Source organism: Cloeon dipterum, chromosome 3 (genome assembly GCF_949628265.1).
Source record: "Cloeon dipterum chromosome 3, ieCloDipt1.1, whole genome shotgun sequence".
In the NCBI taxonomy this organism is placed as follows: Eukaryota; Metazoa; Arthropoda; class Insecta; order Ephemeroptera; family Baetidae; genus Cloeon; species Cloeon dipterum.
In genome coordinates, this window is record NC_088788.1 from 9,451,959 (window position 1) to 9,469,583 (window position 17,625).

The 17,625-nt window shown below is 35.8% G+C and overlaps 1 protein-coding gene and 3 long non-coding RNA genes across 6 annotated transcripts in view; all 4 read left to right on the top strand.

The window, feature by feature from the left end:
- The window catches only part of LOC135939548 (suppressor of lurcher protein 1-like), a 213,717-nt gene that overhangs the window by 80,059 nt on the left and 116,033 nt on the right, over positions 1 to 17,625 (top strand). The gene's annotated exons all lie outside the window — the stretch shown is intronic.
- On the top strand, positions 3,680 to 4,213 carry LOC135939552 (uncharacterized). The gene is made up of 3 exons (XR_010574751.1): positions 3,680 to 3,783; positions 3,926 to 3,968; positions 4,030 to 4,213. It is a non-coding gene; the product is annotated as an uncharacterized LOC135939552 (long non-coding RNA).
- On the top strand, positions 5,563 to 6,088 carry LOC135939558 (uncharacterized). The gene is made up of 3 exons (XR_010574757.1): positions 5,563 to 5,653; positions 5,799 to 5,841; positions 5,901 to 6,088. It is a non-coding gene; the product is annotated as an uncharacterized LOC135939558 (long non-coding RNA).
- On the top strand, positions 6,633 to 7,180 carry LOC135939556 (uncharacterized). Its single transcript, XR_010574755.1, has 3 exons — positions 6,633 to 6,718; positions 6,864 to 6,906; positions 6,964 to 7,180. It is a non-coding gene; the product is annotated as an uncharacterized LOC135939556 (long non-coding RNA).

A 17,625-nucleotide genomic window follows, 5' to 3' on the forward strand; every position in this document is an offset into this window, starting at 1 on the left:
GTTGCTAAAGAGGAAAACAAATTTGGTGAGGGGAAATTGGATGGGAGCAGCTCAGTCGGCCGTCAAATTAAGAATGACTTGTGCCTGGCCGAGCGTCTTAACAGCGCTGCTGCCCCGGCTTCTCGATAATTGGTCGTCAGCTCCTTGGTCTACGATCGAGCAGGCAACCCGCACGACCAAAGTGACAAGCGTACTGCCTAACCAATATCGTCGTCGGCGCTCGTGCACATTGTGAAACACTGAAAAACCTCTCTTGCAGGAAACAACTCTGCACAGTCTTTACCGATTTTTCTACACTGTTAAATTGGCTAAATTCTTGCCCCGCTCTACAAATGGGTCGAACATGACGCTCGCAAATTCGAAGTACTTTTTTTAAAAGCTGAATCATGTGCACAGTGCAATAAAATTTAAACAATATTGCATTATTTCCCACAAAGAAAACAGCAGCTTGATTCCATGAGGTCAAGAGAACTTTTAATTTTCTGCTGCAAACTGTTAGGCAGTAGTGTGGAAAATCTACTTACGCATTTTATTCTATTTATTCCTGTCATTGCTTCTCTTCTGGAGCCTTCTGTGCGTTTTTCCAATATTGAGTCTCCGCTTTAATTAGTTCAAACCATTTTCAATTGTTACTTAATTGATGACTCGCTTTTGGCTTCTCAGACTCTAGGTTGATTCAATTGGCAATTTGCTTGGTGGTTGATTTGAAAAGACTTTTTATTTCTGAGTCGTCGCAATTTTTAACCAATTACAGCATCCTTTAAATCAACTGGAACTAAAAAGATTAAAAGCGTATTAAAGTGTTTTTTTAAAGTCTGAAGAACAGTTCATCGACAATTTCACATACCTGTGAATAAAGATTTTTTTCAGCTTGGAAAATTTCTACGTTCTCCAACTCGAGCTCGTGCTAAATTTATATAAAAACAAAATTAATTGCAGAAATTCTAGTTCCGTATCAAATTTCAATAACTTTTTTCCCTTTACATTTCAATCCTACGATGATGCCAATTTGTAGAAGAGTAATTTTATACAGAACTCCTTGTCAAAGCTAACATCGACGTTCAAAGCAACTTGCCAACTTTTCCCCATTGATACGGCATCGAGAAGCACCTCCTTGGTCTCATTTCCCGGCGTCTGTTTGTTGACAAAACGTTCAGATCGCTCGAAATGTAGTGCTCTGCGTCGTAACGCAGTTTTGCATAATAGCACGGAGAAGAAGAAAAAAATCGAGAGAAAAGCGGATTGCAGCAGCAGCATCAGCAGCCAGGGAAAAAGAGACTTTCTTGTATCGCAAGCGGCTGGTAATTTGATATTTGCTACGCCGCACATAAATAATGCTGTTTGTGGCGCACGGAGAGACCATGAGCTTTTCGTGGAAATGACTGAGAGATCTGCAACGCGAAAATTCTATTTTGGCCGTTGTTAGAAGAGTTGTTTCTCTGCAAAGATTTCAATGATTATTTCATTATTTCCACACTGGGAATGTTTTCATTTTATTGCCTAATATAGATTTTGTTTCAGTATTAAAATAAATTAGGTGAGGAACGGAAAAATTAAATTCAAATAAGAGTATTTTCTTTTTAATTTAAAATTTCCATTATTCTTTATTTCATTTAAAATTTAAAGTCACTTCTCTATCATTATTTTTATTATTATTAAAGGTCCGCTGAAAGGACAGTTAATTACCTTTCATTTAAAGATAATATTGATTTCTCTTGTTTAAAATATTACAAACTTTTTTCAATTTATGTGAAGAGTATTGAGATTATTTTTTGTTTGTTGTTAAAGTGGGAAAACAAATATTCACATTACAAGCATTTTTTATTATTAAAAATTCGAGCTCTCCTGAAGGTTTTTAATCTGGATCCAGGCCCAAATGAAAGAACCGAAATACTGCAACAAAAACAGTAATATCCGAGATGAATTTCGAAAAAAAATAAAAAATGAGGGAAAGCCCATTTCCGCTGGCCCTTTGACGCGTAACGAAAAACTGGCAGAGTGGAAGTCGGGCATTGAAATCGGCCGCACTGGCAATCCGGCGCGGAATAATTTTTTATTTAGCACGGGAAAATCTATCGGCAGCGCGGCTGCGTTTATTTTGGCCGCGCGCGCGGCGAGTTGATTTAGAGAAAAAGCCGCCTTTTGAAGTCGGCCAGCCAACCAAAGCGCCGCGCAGCCGGCGTGTTTGTGTAATTTTGTGTGTTTTTGCGTGCGCGCGCGAGTCAAAGAGCAAAGTTTGTGCAGAAAGTGCAGCCCGCAAAACCAGAACGTGCACGCGCAAAAAGTTTCCAATGCTAGAGCGAGTTTATCTCGCGTCGTTCGCCTGTCTTTCAATCGAAATTTTGAAAGACACCACCAGGGAAGTGCACCAAGTCCATGATTTTTTGAACAAAATAAAGCTGGAATCCTCGCTCCCAGCAACAATTTTATAGTAATTTATTTTAAAAAACTTAATTTTATCTAATATATTCACTTTTTTATTGCTGCAGGGTAGGAAAGAGTATTTAAAATTAATTTATTTCTCATTTTAGTTGCTGTATTAAGACAAAATAAAAAAATCGTAATTCTCATACATATGGAGCTTTATTTTCAATTTTTCTGCAATGAAAAACAAATATTCTCATTAATTATATTCATTTAAGATTATACAGAAAATTGACCATTGTCAAATTGTTAAAATAAAAAGCAATTTAAGAAACTCGCTCGGTTTAATAAATATGTTTGACAAACAATGTTTCTGTAGTTTTCATGTCACATTAAATATTTTAAAGAAAATATTTTAATTTAAAATTCGCCTTATTCTATATTTCATTTAAAATTTAAATTCACTATACTCTGTCAATACTTTTAGAGGCTCACTGCAAGGTCAGTAAAATCACTTTCATGTGTTTAATATATATTTTGGATAAATTTATTCACTAATATACATTGTTGTTCCCTAGTGAGAGTCACAAAATACATTTTTAATCAAAAAATAGTTTATTTTTTTGCTATTTTACATTTTATACAAATAGACATTTCTTGTTTTGTACTGCCCTCGATTGGTTGGGGTGTTGGTCCCGTTTGAAAATCCATTAGGGGACGATTCATCATTTTCTGGAAAGACACACAAACAAAAGCGAGCGGCCAAGTTTGTCTCGGGCTCGGGAAATTGAATTCGAGCCTTTGGCCCGGCGTTGAGAGGGAAAAAATGGTGGCTCCTCGCTCGGCTTCCACTTAATTGAGTCTAACTGATTTCATTCCGCCCCTCTCGCGAGCCACGCTAGAGACGCAACTCCCCCTACTTTCGGCAGGTGCTCATCAACATCTCTCCACTCGGCCCCGATTGATTTATTGCAAACTCGATTGCTGGGGCCAACAAGTTGGTTACGCCTAAATTGTAATTCAGTTTGTGATTTTATCGGTTGGTAAAGCAAAATCGATTTTTGGCTTGCAGCAATTTGCGGTGAACGGGGAATTTGGCCGAATTCCGTTAGGAAAGGGAAAAATAAACACCGGAATTTGATTATACAGGCCTTATTGAAAATTGATTTAAATTAATTGTCCCGTATAAATTTTAATGCGTTTTATAAAATCTATGGTTCAGAAAGATATGATAAATATAGATTTAGTATCAACGGATGCAGATATCATGTTCGAGATTAAAACTGTTTGATCGAATTTTAATCAAAGTTTCCTTATGCAAACAATTGCAAGCGAGCTACTGTGAAATATCAATGGTTTGGCCTGGCAAACTCTGTACATTTCTCCTTTCGCTTCTTATCGTGGTTGCGTTAGAATCAGGTATGACTTACATTTCCTCAGATAATTTATCAAAAACGATAGCAGACATATTATTTCAACTTGGATGAAAATTTAATAAATGCCAGAACCGCTACTTGATTTATCTTTTAACTTAATAATGATATAATTATCCCAAACACAGTTTCCTGCGATCGATCAGCAGAATCTGGTGAACCTGATGAAGGGTAATGAATGTTATGTTCATTATAAAATGGGTATATAATGATATTTTTTTGTAAACTGTAGTGAGGACCAGGAAAAACGCTTTTGGGGATGGACAATTCTTTTCGGAGCTGTGAAAGGTGCTGTGAAAGGTGCCATTCAAGCTATCGGAATTGATATGGACGGCAAGGAATCAGAAGAACCCCGATAGAAAATCAGTTATAAATTTTTAAACAACATTATTAATACTGATAATGAAGAAAAAAATGTTCATTTGATGGAGAAAAATACAAATATCAAACAACAGATTGTTGTCTTTTATTGAAAAATTACACTGGATTGATAAATAACTTCTAAAATTGTGTGCATCTTAGATGTAGTTTCTAGTAGATTTATACTTCATAGATAAAGCGTGAGAACAGGGAGTACAAAACTGTAATACAAATTAATCACAATAATTACTAATAATGCAAATTAAATAATTAATTCTTTTGGCTGATAATCAACAACAAAATCGAAAATATCTCACAATAATTATCACCCCCTTGTCAGAGTTTATCTCAATTAAAAGATACTCACACTATACTAAGGGATGCTACTCAATGCAACGCAGACCATTCGAGAAATCATCAAAAACATTTTAAGCGAGTGCCAAAATGCTTCAGAAGAAACCGCAGAACATTCATTGTCGCCAAACACCCATGACTAGGACAGCCGTTTCGGGTATTAAACCCTCGTCAGCTAGCCTTTGATGCAGCGAGTCCCTCACCTCACGAAAAGCGAACATCTCAATCGAACATCTGTCGCGTCAATCTCCAACTCAACCAGGTTTTTAAGCTTGCATCAGACAAAAACGCGTACGTGGCGTACAATTCTAACCATTTCTCAAATAGTATAAATCGTTGCAGCAGTTATCGCTTAAAATGTTTTTGAAGATTCGCTTAGCGTTTGTTTTTGATGATTTCTCGAATTTTCTGCATTGCATTGAGTAGCATCCTTTAGTATATGTAGTGCGATTATCTTTTAATTGAGATAAATAATTAGTTTACAAAAAATAAATTATTACAAAGATTTACCCCGATTCCGGGTCTATTATAACTATAACGTTGCTGCTGCCATATCTTATCTCGCGCAGAATTTCCTATTCGGAGTGATTACTTGATATGAACGTCGTCGTGCGAGGTGGAAGGGTCAGTGCAGGTAACGCGCGTATCACACAGTTACACTGCTACCGATTCAGGAGAATGTGAGCTTGACTTGCGTCTGTAGGTGGCGGGGACCGCCTTACATTTTTCATGCAGGGCAGAAATTTCAAAATATGCAAAACTTCATCAGATAACTTTTGAAAATATGATTATTGGCACTCTGCATATGCAAAATCCGCAAAATCAATTAAATTCCTCTACTTGACGAAGCCATTTAAAAAAAAACCACATCCCAGATCAAATATGGAACTGGAAATTTTAGATTTCTATTTAAGTTTTTTTATTAAAGCTACGGTTCAGATAGATATGACAAAAATAAAATTAGTATCAACGGATATAGATAATCATGCTCTAGATTAAAATTGTATTTTCGAGTTTTAATTCAAGTGTCCCTCTATTCATTCGAATACAAGCGAGCGACTGTGAACTATCAATGGTTTGGCCTGGCAAACTCTGTACATTATTTCTCCTTTCGCTTCTCATCGTGGTCGCGTTAGAATCAGGTATGGCTAATATTTCCTCAGATAATTGATCAATAACGACTGCAGACATTTTATTTCAACTTGGATAAAAATTTAATAAGTTTCAAAACCACTGCTTGATTTATCTTTCCTTTGACTAGTAATGAAATAATTATCACAAACACAGTTTCCTGCGATGAATCGGCAGAATCTGGCAATCCCGTGGACGGGTAATGAATGTTTTGTTCACTATATTAAATGTCTACAGTGAATTTTTTGTAAACTGTAGGGAGGAACTGGAAAAACGCAATTGGGGCTGGAAAATCCTTCTCGGAGCTATGAAAGGTGCTGTGAAAGGTGCTGTGAAAGCTATGAGATGGCGAGGAATCGGAAGAGTCCCGATAGAAAAACAAAATTATAAATTTTGAACAACATTATTAATACTGATAATGAAGAAAAAAGTGTTAATCCGATGAAGAAAAATACAAATATCAAACAGCAGATTGTTCTCTTTTATTGAAAAATGGCACTGAATTGATCATTAACTTCTAAAATTGTGTGCAACTTACTTAGTTGTAGTTTCTAGTAGATTTATACTTCATAGATAAAGCGTGAGAACAGGAGTGCTAAACTGTAATACAAATTAATCACAATTACAAATATTGCAAATTTAATAATCAATAGTTTACAAAAAATAAATTATCACAAAGATTTACTCCGACTCCGATTTTAAATACGCAAAACATCATCAAAGAACTTTTTAAAAAATATGATAATTGCCACAATCCATTAAATTACTCTACTTGACGAACCCATTTTTTAAAAAAAAAAACCACAACCCCAGTTCAAATGGAAATGAAAATTTTAGATTTTTATTTTAAATTTTTTGATTAAAGCTACGGTTCCGTGAGATCGAACAAAAATAAATTTAGTATCAACGGATACAGATATCATGATCTAGATTAAAATTGTATTTTCGAATTTTTGTTTAAGTGTCCCTATATACATTCGATTTCATAACGAGCTACTGTGAAATAGCAATGGTTTGGCCAGGCAAGCTCTGTACTTTTCTCCTTTCGCTCCTAATCGTGGTTGCGTTAGAATCAGGTATGGCTAATATTTCCTCAATTAATTGATCATTAACACAGACATTTTATTTCAACTTGGATAAAAATTTAATAAAAATTGTCAGAACCGCTGCTTGATTTATTTATTTATTTAACTAATATTAAAATAATTATCACAAACACAGTTTCCTGCGATGAATCGGCAGAATCTGGCGATCCCGTGGACGAGTAATGAATGTTTTGTTCATTATTAAAAGTGTATAATGAATTTTTTGTAAACTGTAGTGAGGACCAAGAAAGACGCAATTGGGGCTGGAAAATCTTTATCGGGGCTATGAAAGGTGCTGTGAAAGGTGCTGTGAAAGCTATGGGAATTGATATGGAGGACGAATCAGGAGAATCCCAGCAGAAAACTATTACCTAATTTTTTAAACCACGCAAACAACTGATAATGAAGAAAAAGTGTTAATTCGATAAAGAAAAATACAAATACCAAACAGCAGATTGTTCTCTTTTATTGAAAAATTACTCTGAATTCCCCTTCCAATATATATGCAATCGGTTGCTCGCCTTTCTTAATCTGAATTTTTTTCCAACTTGGAATCTAAAATTACAATCAAACGCTCCCTTTCTCATTTTAACTCTACTTCATTACCTTTAAATTACGACTGTATTTTTAATTTAAACATAAATCTATCTCAAATCGTTAAAAAAAGCCGACCCGAGATCAGTTGAAGACCCTGGAAGGCAACTTGATCGCCATCTTGCCTATTTGCCTGATTGTGAGATAACCCAAAAATATGTCGTTTAAAAGGATCCTAATTTGGAGACAAAAAATAACATAAAGGGATGATATTCATGAAGTCTATAAGCATGAAAATTTCAGGCAAATAGGCTTTATGGCTTGGAAAACGTGATTAAGCCATAAAATGGAAAAAATGCAGGCCTTTAATATATTTCAGCAGCTCGGAATTGCACCTAGTGATACGGTTATTTCCCACCGTTCATGTCCTCAATTGAAGCCGGCCGAAAATATGTATAAGAATCCTACGAGGATTTGGCCATACGCGCGTCTCAAACGTGACAGGGCAATAAAATGGCACAAACACGACCGAGACTGGAATTTGCATAACGACAGGTCGGACGGCCATTACGGATCATCTGCTGGCCGGCGTCCAAGCATTTTCGTCGTCGCGCATGCAGCCGGCATTAGTCTTTATGGCGCAGCTAGCCTCATCATAATACATTTTCCGAGCCATTGGCCCGAGTTATGGACTCGACGCACCCACCGCCCGACAAAACAAGCCCGGCTTCTTTCTCTCTCGTCCGCTCGTCCGCCGACTCGCCCATCAGCAACATGCTTCCTGTTTGTTCGCCCAGTGCATTACTCACTCTCCGTTTAAACTGCAGACGGAAGGGAAAATAGTTTCGAATTGAAATAAATGAAAAAATATGTTAAAGAGCTGAAAGAGCAGCATCATGCTTGTATCTTGCTCCGGGCTTTTATACAAAGTTGGTCCATTTTAATGGTTCAAGTCGTGATTTATTTCACAACAGTATAAAATCTTGTCTTGGAGTGACTTTGGTAGTTAAAACACTTCTTATTTTTTTTCCATAAATCGGTAATTTTCGAGTTTATAATTTTTTAAAGAGGATTGATAGTGAATTTCTCCGCAAAATCCTTTAACACACATACAGATTAAGGTCCTCAGGATCATGTATAGTTAAAAATACATAGTTGTAAGTTTTCGACAAAATCGGGCTCAAAGTTAGCATTGATTTAAATGGAGAAAATTCTAAAAGGAATTTTGCAACAGCGATTTTCACTGAATTTCCGCATTTGCCCAAAGAAAGACTCATACTGTCAGATAGATATCTCGATGAGAGGATTCCAAATCATGTGAGAAAACATAGTCTAGTGCTGTCAATTTCGGAGAAAACTGGCCAAAACCATCTGATTGGTCGGCACTAGTTCATTTCACTTATCAATCATTTTAATTATGCTTTCTTTAACAGGAAACGAAATTTTTGCGCTTTGTAAGCAATCAATCTGTTTCTGTATATCAATAAATTTTTTTTTGTTATGCGGAGCCTCTGAAAATCATATAAAAAAAAAAATAAAATGGAAATACATTTTTTCTGAGATGATTCTAGAATAAATTTAATTAATTAAGGGTTATTTAAAAACATTTACAGGTCAACGGCCAGTTTAAATTTTATAACGAATTTTGTGCGAAAACAGTAGATTGAAAAAATTTGCTCTTCAAGGGAAAAAACTAGAAATTTAGAATATCAGGTAGTTTTTGACGCTACTCTCAACTGGTGCATTTTAATAAGGCCAAACACAGACCCAATTAAAAAAGCGGCAATTTTTTAAAAAAAAAAGCTTTCAAGAGTCAAAAATATAATTTTTTTATCTCATACCTCTATGTAAATTATCACAATGTTTCTTCACCCGGAAGCAATTAATTTCCTTTGCTCAAACAAGAGTTCATAACCGGAAAAATTCGAAAAAATTGGATTTTGGGGCATTCTTGGTCAAAAGTAGATGAAAAAATTGGTCGGTTAGGGTTAACTTTTCAAGTATTTGTTAAAATAAAAAAAATCAATATCATATTCCACTTAATAAAAAACCATAAAGCTAAAATTCCCAGTTCTTTTTGATCTGGGGTTTGTGGTTAAATCAATTGAAATAAAAGGCTTCGTCAAGGAGGTGAATTTAATTGATTGTTCATATATTATGTCAACTATCGTATTTTTCCAAAGTTATCTGATGAAGTTTGGCTTATAAAAAAATTATAGGCATGAAAAATTATTTAAATCAGTAGAAATTATTTCTTTACTGTTGGAATAACTTTTCGAAACAAATACTTATGTTTTTAACAGCAATTAAGTTTTTGATTCAGATTAAAATGGCAATATTTTGATGGGACGTGACCTTTTTCCTCTCTGATGGGAAATTTTGTGTAAAATATAGTGTAATTCATTGGCATGGCCGGAAAGAAAAATATGTTTTGACGTGGATGACCGGCTCCGTTCAAAATTTGAGCGATTTTGCGTGCCACCGACGAGGCGCTGATAAACGAGCGTGGTTTGATTTGAAAGATGAGCTACTTGAGAAAAGAAAGCATAGCATCAATTTCTTCGCAGGGACGAAAGCGATTTTATTGCCGCTGGGTGGAATTGATGGGAGCCGCTTTTTCATCTCTCGAGCTATCTTTTTTACGAGCGGATTATCTTTTGTTTTTCAATCGGCAAAAAAAGATGCTGCTCTCGCGCGCAGAGGGAATCGCCATCAAAGTGTCGTAAAATGATTATTTCGGGTGCGCACTTTGACTCGACGCTTTATGTATCTCGTCGGGGCAAGGCCAGAAAGTAAAAACCAGAATTAGCTTCATAAAATTTTGCGGAAATTTTATACTGCTTCAAAATTTACAAGTGCGGAGAGCGGCCACGAGACCGTCAAAGAGGCGAAATTCTTTTATTGCCTTTAAAACTTTGCTCACGCTCCAGTGTAAACTCAATAACACAGTCGTAAAAAAGACAATAATAACTTGCGTTTTATACATTCAAAGCTGCTTCCGCGAGGACGACTGCGAAATATCTCGTCATGTCTCCAACGGGGTATAATTTCCATTTAAAAATTCAAATTTTTACAATTGCGTTTAAGATTAGTTTAATTTTACCAGGAGAACGAGAAATCCTCTCGACAATCTCATGCAAAACGTATTTCCCGATTCTAATTACTCTCAACTTCATTGTGAGCAAAAAGCAGCGCATGAATAATTTTACTTCCAGCAAGAATAATAATTAATGTAAAACTTCATTTTCCTCGTCAATTGCTGTACTTGCTAATGAAATTCAGCTTTTCTCTTTGCTTCACAACGTCAGACAGATTACCGGCTTGAAGCGATCAAAAAGTTGGCAAAGCAAACACAAAGTGAGGTATTGTTCCGCGGCACGTAATTAATTACTTTTGACGATGGCAATTTTCCTTTAATCTTTGCATGAGAGCTTTTAAGTTAATTCTCTTAGAGCAAATTTTAAATCAAAATATTAAGTATCTAAAATTCTTAAACAACATAATATTTAGATTTTATTGTAATAAATTTAAATTAAAATAATATTTAGATTCATAGCATAAAAGATTAAGCTATTTTTCTGAATATTGAATTATTTGTAATATTAAATATTTATAAAATGTTCCATTCTAACGTGAATTAGAAGACATTCAATAAATAATGACTATTTCGAAACGCTGATTTCATGTAGTAATTGTTTACCTCAAACTCACACAAAGAAACTTTCCTTCTCTATATGTAAGGATTTTACATGAGATGCGTTGACAAAAGCAAGTAGCGATCTCATTATATTTCTATTATTTGCATGTTTGTTGCGTGTGATATACACTATATTATAAAATCGAAAAATTCAGTGTTGAAGGCTGACTAGAAATAATTCAAATATTTTTGCACGTTGATCAAAATACACTTTATATTTCATTTTTAAATTAAACTTTGAGTAAACTTTTGCGATCTTATTGTTAGCCATTCGATATCTTAAAATGAATAAAATTGTCTGCATCTATGCTTATGAATTTTCCTGTTTTTAATTATGAATCCACGTAAGGGGAAGATATTTCCGGCACTGTGCTTAATATTCCTATTTTCTTAGGAGCAGCCAAAAGAAAGTTAATTTTCTTGTTTTCGCTTTCTGATAAAACTTTTTTCATAAATTAGCTCGTGAATTTTTGTGAGGGAGGGCGTTGTTGACAAGCTTTTGTCGCTCGTTCCTCTTTTCCATTGTTGCTCAGAAATGAGTGAAGTCAAACGTTTTCAACGATGACTGATTCGAAATTCTCTGCGGCATAAATTTTGTATTCGAGGTAAAGTACTGCGCTAATGGACTGGCAGAGCCTAAACAGCCGCTGTACACAATACGAGAGAGTCGTAATTTATTTTTTCCTCTCGAATTTTCACTAATAGCCTTTCATCCTGAGCAAATCTGCGTGGAGTTGAGCCATTCGATAATAACAAATTTTATGAAATTACCTATATCTTCTGATTTATTTCTGTTTTTATTATGAAACGCCTAAAAAACATGCTTTTTCCTAAATTTGTGTGGGAAGTCCCGTCATGGGTTGTCCCCACTTCGTAGTTCCAATAGCATAAAATACTTTTAAAGTGCTTATTATTAAAAGCATTCAATTTCAATTCGTTGAATATATTTTATAAAATCCTTCCTGTCATTTTCGAAGTATGCTGATGTAAATTTTCAATTTAATTGATCCTGGAAATAAATTACTTCCTGGCATTTTTAGTCTTTAGTTTTCCCTTCCATTAGGTTGTAAAATACATCACACTGTCCCCTCGCTTTGCTTTCCAGGAATTTATACCTTTGACAGCTCTGCTAAAACGCAGTTCTCGGATTAATGGGTTTGAATGAGTGAATTTCGCGAGCGGTCATAATTGGAGGTGGGCAGAGGGTAGCGAGAGCAGGCGCGGTGAGGGCGGGATCGATGAAAAATGGAGAGCGTGCGGCTTGCATAAAAGAGGCTGCGTGCGTATGTGTGTCGGCGGGCGAGTGTGCGGTCGTTATCTCAGGAGTGGCGCAATCACGGCGCAAAGGAGCACTCTTTGATGTCATTTGTGAATTCCAGCCAAATGATTCGCACATACCGGCCCTCGGGCCGCTGCCTTTGTTTGCTCTCCGCCCGCCCGCCCGCCGCCTCCGCCGCCGCCGCCGGTGCCTCTCCGCTTTTATTGCCCGCCGAAAAACCCTTATCAATGTCAGGCGGCCAGGTGCTTGGCTGCTTGTTTCCCTGCCTGGCGCACCGCACAATCAAATCTCCAATTCAATTGGCCCGAAAGCTGTCTGCCAGCACGCGCCCGCGGCGCAAACACCCTTCTGCCTGCACCTCATAACTGTCCGTTGCCCCCGTTCCGCCGACACTTTGCCCTTGTTCCAGCGCAAAAATGCTGCTGTTGCTCTCCACTCGTGCCTTTGTAATTCAAAACCTTTGTTTCGACTCATTCGCACAGAGACAACACGGTAAAAGGTTTTTAAAGAGAAATGAATCCAGGGAGTAAATTCCTTTGCTAACAGAGTGTCGGGAAAAGGAAATTTAGCTCTAGTTTCGAAGGAGTTTGTTATTTTAAAGGATGTGTGTGTCTGTCAAAAACAGGGTTTGTAAATTTTGCAGGGCGCAAAAATGCACCATTTGGTTTTTGCGCAAAAAAACGGCTTGGAAAAAAAGCATTTTTCCGAATTTAACTCGAAAAAGTCACATTTCGTGCCGAAAATGTCAGAAATTTTGTAAAAATATGATGAGAGTTCAGATTTTTGGTCTTTTGGTGAAACCAGTGGCTTTAATCAATACTGATTTTTAATAAATAATTCCCTATTTTCGGTAATCTATCGTGAGAATTTTTGATATTCCATAAGAATGCACGTGTTTCGGAAAAATGCGGGTTTTTGCGAACCCTAGTCCAAAACAAATAAATTTTCAAGTAAAAGCGTTCTGAAAATCTGAGAGCCGTTAGAATATTTGAAATCGTCATTGTGACGTCATAACTGCTCAGAATTGTGTCAAATTTTCAGTCAAAATCGAGATAGAATTTACTAAACTATTCATAATCACGGTTTTATTCATTTGAACGGTTTTACGACCAGCTACTAAGTCGATTTTGTTGGTTGGTAACTAATGGAGAGCAACCACCGTGAACGCCGAGGCGTAATTTGTTGCGAGTAATGCTCTTGCGGTGAATGTGTGTGTGTCTGCCTGCCTGCCCGCCTCTTTTGACGGCTTATCTGATTTGCACCGTTACAAATCGGATCCGTCGATAGAAACTCATTTGTCAGTTGCGACGACGCAGACCAAAGCTGTGATGTTGTCGACCGGCTGGACAGAATCACGTGTCGTGTTTTGCGGTTTGCGTGCACTCGACACTTGCTTTGAGCACTTAGCGTGTTTTCTTTTTTTAGTGGTTCTCTAGGAATGAGAAAAAGTGAGATCAGCTCTCTACAATTTGATAAATTAGCCACTCAAACTTTGGATTGATTTTTGTTAGTTATTAGGAAACTAAACAAGAAAACAGCAATTTACATTAATTCCTAATGTATAATACCTCTATGTATTTGTAAAAATATAATGATTTTCAATATTTTTTTAAAATTAAAATACGATAATTTACTTTTATTCCATATTAATAATACTATTTTGAAACTTAACTGAACAGCATATTTTGTTTCTAACAGCGGGGACCAAATTCGTGCGACGCGCAGATATGGCGTCCGGTGGAGTATGGCGCGAAACAATTGTCACGTAAAAATGCGCGAAAAGAACCATGTTTTCTGCATTAATCTGCATTACTTGTACTATTTTTGTGTCTTTTGGATCGTAAAAACAAACTCTTGACACTCGCACGGCAATCCAAAGAGGGCTTTTTGTTTCCCACATTCAGACGCCATCTTGGATCTGCAAAGTGGGAACCAATTTTACCGCACATCTGGCTCCCGCTGGTTTCTAATTAAAATTTAAATAATTTAGACAGCTTTACTACAGATTGGAAGATCAAACAAAGGTTTAAAATCAATTTTATGATAAGGAAGCCGTTCCTAAATTAATTTTTGTTGAATTTTTCAAAGTAACACCATTTTTTAATAAGTTTTCTTGATCTCATTCATTTTAATCTTGAACTGCTTTTTTCTCGTTTTACCTCACATCCGGCGTGGAAGAAATATAGCATTTGCGTCGAAACGCAAAGCGAAATCGAGCTCTTTTGTATTTGGCGAAAACAAAGTTCGATGTCGCCGAGTATTTATTAGCGGTTGCGCCTTTTTTGCCTTTTTCTTTATCGCTGTCGTGCAGTTAAATTGCCGTTTCGCAGCAAAAAATAACTGCTAATAGACGACATGCTCGGCACAATTTACGGTGGCAATTTCCGCTCGGCCGCGCGCATAAAAATACACACGAAAACATTCAAAGCTTCTTTCGGACCTGCAGTGATTTGGCTAATGTGTTTTCCAGTTTTGGAAATAAAAGCCAATAAACTCCGGCGCATCTGTTTTCTTTCTCCATGCAAATATACCATGTTGATTCGTATAAATATCAATTGCAAATTTAATTCAATTGGCCAAAGCAAGGGCAATAACGGAGATTTTTCTTTTTTTGAAAAGATATTTCATTTGTCGCAATTAAGTCTAGAGTGCATGCTCAATTTAAGTAAAATTTTATGCCAAACAAAATCCGATTATTTTAAATTACAGCTTGTTACACGCTACAGAAGTTGCTTTTAATAGCATTTGTGATTGTTTGAAAATCGTTGAGTGCATCCTCATTGGCATAATGCCAACGGATGATAATTTAATGTTTAAATAGTTTGCTTAACTATTTTGGAATAGGAAAACATCTAAATTGTAGCTTATTAATCATGTTTTACTTTCTTTGCCTCATTTGTAAGATTCAGGGAGAGCAGGCTGCCGCACTTATGAATAAGTTACATATGATTATTTTATTAAAATTAATTTGTAAATGTAAGCAGCATACAAAGTTTTAACAGTATATCAATAAAAAAATATTTTTAATTTAAAAATTCATTCAAAAAGCTATAAGTTTTTTTAATAATTTTGAAGCTTTATGATATTTCTACTTGTATATATCTTTAAACTATACTTGCAACTTGATCTCAAATTATATTTTCTTTCATCTGCTGTGATTAAAAATATGAATCATAATGAAATTTGATGACCTCCTGCGACTAATGATTAATGACAGGAAATTCTCAAAAATTAATAGCTAAATCTCGGTTTGCTTCATCTCAAGGTTAAAAATGTCATATTCCGGATTTAAAGTGCTGAAGAATAATGAAACTCTCATTCCAACTCATATATGAAAACCCTGGCAATGAAGCTGCTTTAGTAAATTTTCCGCCCGCAGCTCTCTTTGATTGCGAACACGCGTATTATTCGCGAGGCTCATCCGAAATAAAGGCAGATGAACAGAAAGAGAAAAGTGAACAAAGCGGATTCGGTTTCTAATCCCGGGGCTGATTTTCTGCGGCGCGCTCAAAGGAATGTTGTCGACGAGGCGGCTTTTAATTTTTGCTCAAATTCGCTCGCTCGGCAGCGGGCGGCGATGGCGACGGATAATGGCATTAAAAGCGAAACTTCTTGCCTCTCTCGTGAATAATTATTCGCGACGAGCAGAGACGTTCCCTCCGCGAAAGGCAGATGAGAATAAAGTAGTGTGGAAGACACGCACGTGTGTGAGTTGTGTGTGTGTGTGTGTGTGTGTGCTCGCTTGTTAGCGCAAGAGATTCGACTCTGGTGATGAGCAGCGAAATAATTAATGCACGCACGCTCGCAAGTGAGGAGCCGCGGCTGACACGCCTGGAAATTGTCAATTATGACTGAGTTCCGCATGCTAACACAAGCACATTTTCTTGAAATGACAAGATGACTTTTGGAAGAAAAACAACAGAATTTGCTAGAAGAAAACCATCATCTCCAGAAGTTCCTGAACTCCATTTATTCATTTTTTTTCAACAAGTTTTTCTTGTTCAGATTCAAATAGACTTTTGCTTTTTTCCCTTTAGCAAACCATTCTACAACTTTCCAGGTTTATTTTTAAATTTCTGAGAAAATCGGCTCCAAAGTTTAAGCACGTTCTCCTTATTGTAACCATGATTTAATTCACTAGAAGGAAATTTAGCTCAAAATTAACACACCATTGGATATATCGTGATGAAAGGAATCTTTATCAAGCGAAAATTAATAAATACAGTTTAATATTTTCGAGATTTTCTGTTTCTAGTTCCTGATTTAATTATTTCACTTTTTATCGATTGTAATTATAATTAATAACGATAAAATCAACTGTTAATTGCGGTCAAGAATCCAAACTGATTCAAATTTTTGTTTTATATTAATCCATTTAAAAATACTTTTACCCATTTTTTTATTCCAAAATTTCAGTCAAGTTGTTATTGCTGGCAATATGAAAGTGTGGAAATTTGTGAGCAGGAAACTCAAAACCATTTTTACCTCTATTTAGAGTCTCGACTTCTCTGATGTTAAGAAAATATTATTAACAAACAATATACGCAAAAATTTACACTCCGGAGATCTTCTAGCAGAATTAAAAGGAGGAAGGAAAAACGAAAATAAAGATGAGTCTTTTCCCAGCACGGTTGACAAAAAATAACGCACATTTAAGAAGTATTAATTTTTCCTGGTTACTCGACTCCGCCTTTAAAAAAACCTACTTTTCCTCAACTGTTCTACCTCTGGCCAATTTTTAGCATGCTCTTCCCCTCTTCTGCCTTATTTTTCCTTTGCATTTAGATAAGTTTTTCCCAGAAGCGTTCAAAGTAACATTTCATATAATTTAAAAGATAAAGGGGTTAAAGGGTTGCCCCGAAAAAATTATTTTATTAAATAAGATACTCATTTCATGCGTTTTTTTATTGCGGAATTTAGGAACCAGTACTTGGGTGTAACAATAATTTCTTGAAAAGTTGTGAATTTTTTATAATCATTTACGACGCAAATACGTTATGGCTGTCAATATCTTTTTTCCATTTAAAGGATTTCAAATTTTGAAGAAATTTAAGTAAAATGCAGACCGTTGCGCGGTTAAATTTTTTATTATTTGTTTAAAGGCTATGGTTAGCAAATTTAATGCAATTTAATATTCTAACATAACTCTAACTGTAAATAAAATTTTAAGGATTTGTATTTAATTCGAAAAATCACACTTGTTCTAGCCCATTTATAGAGCTTTTAATTTAACTAGATGGGTTTGAAGAGGTAGAAAATACGTTTTCGTAAAAAAATATATTACGCCTAACATGTAACTTAAATTTTGAAGAGAGTAAAATTAAATCCTGTTAATAAAATAGTTTTGGTTCTATATTCATGGACAAATGAAAAGGATGGAATCCATGA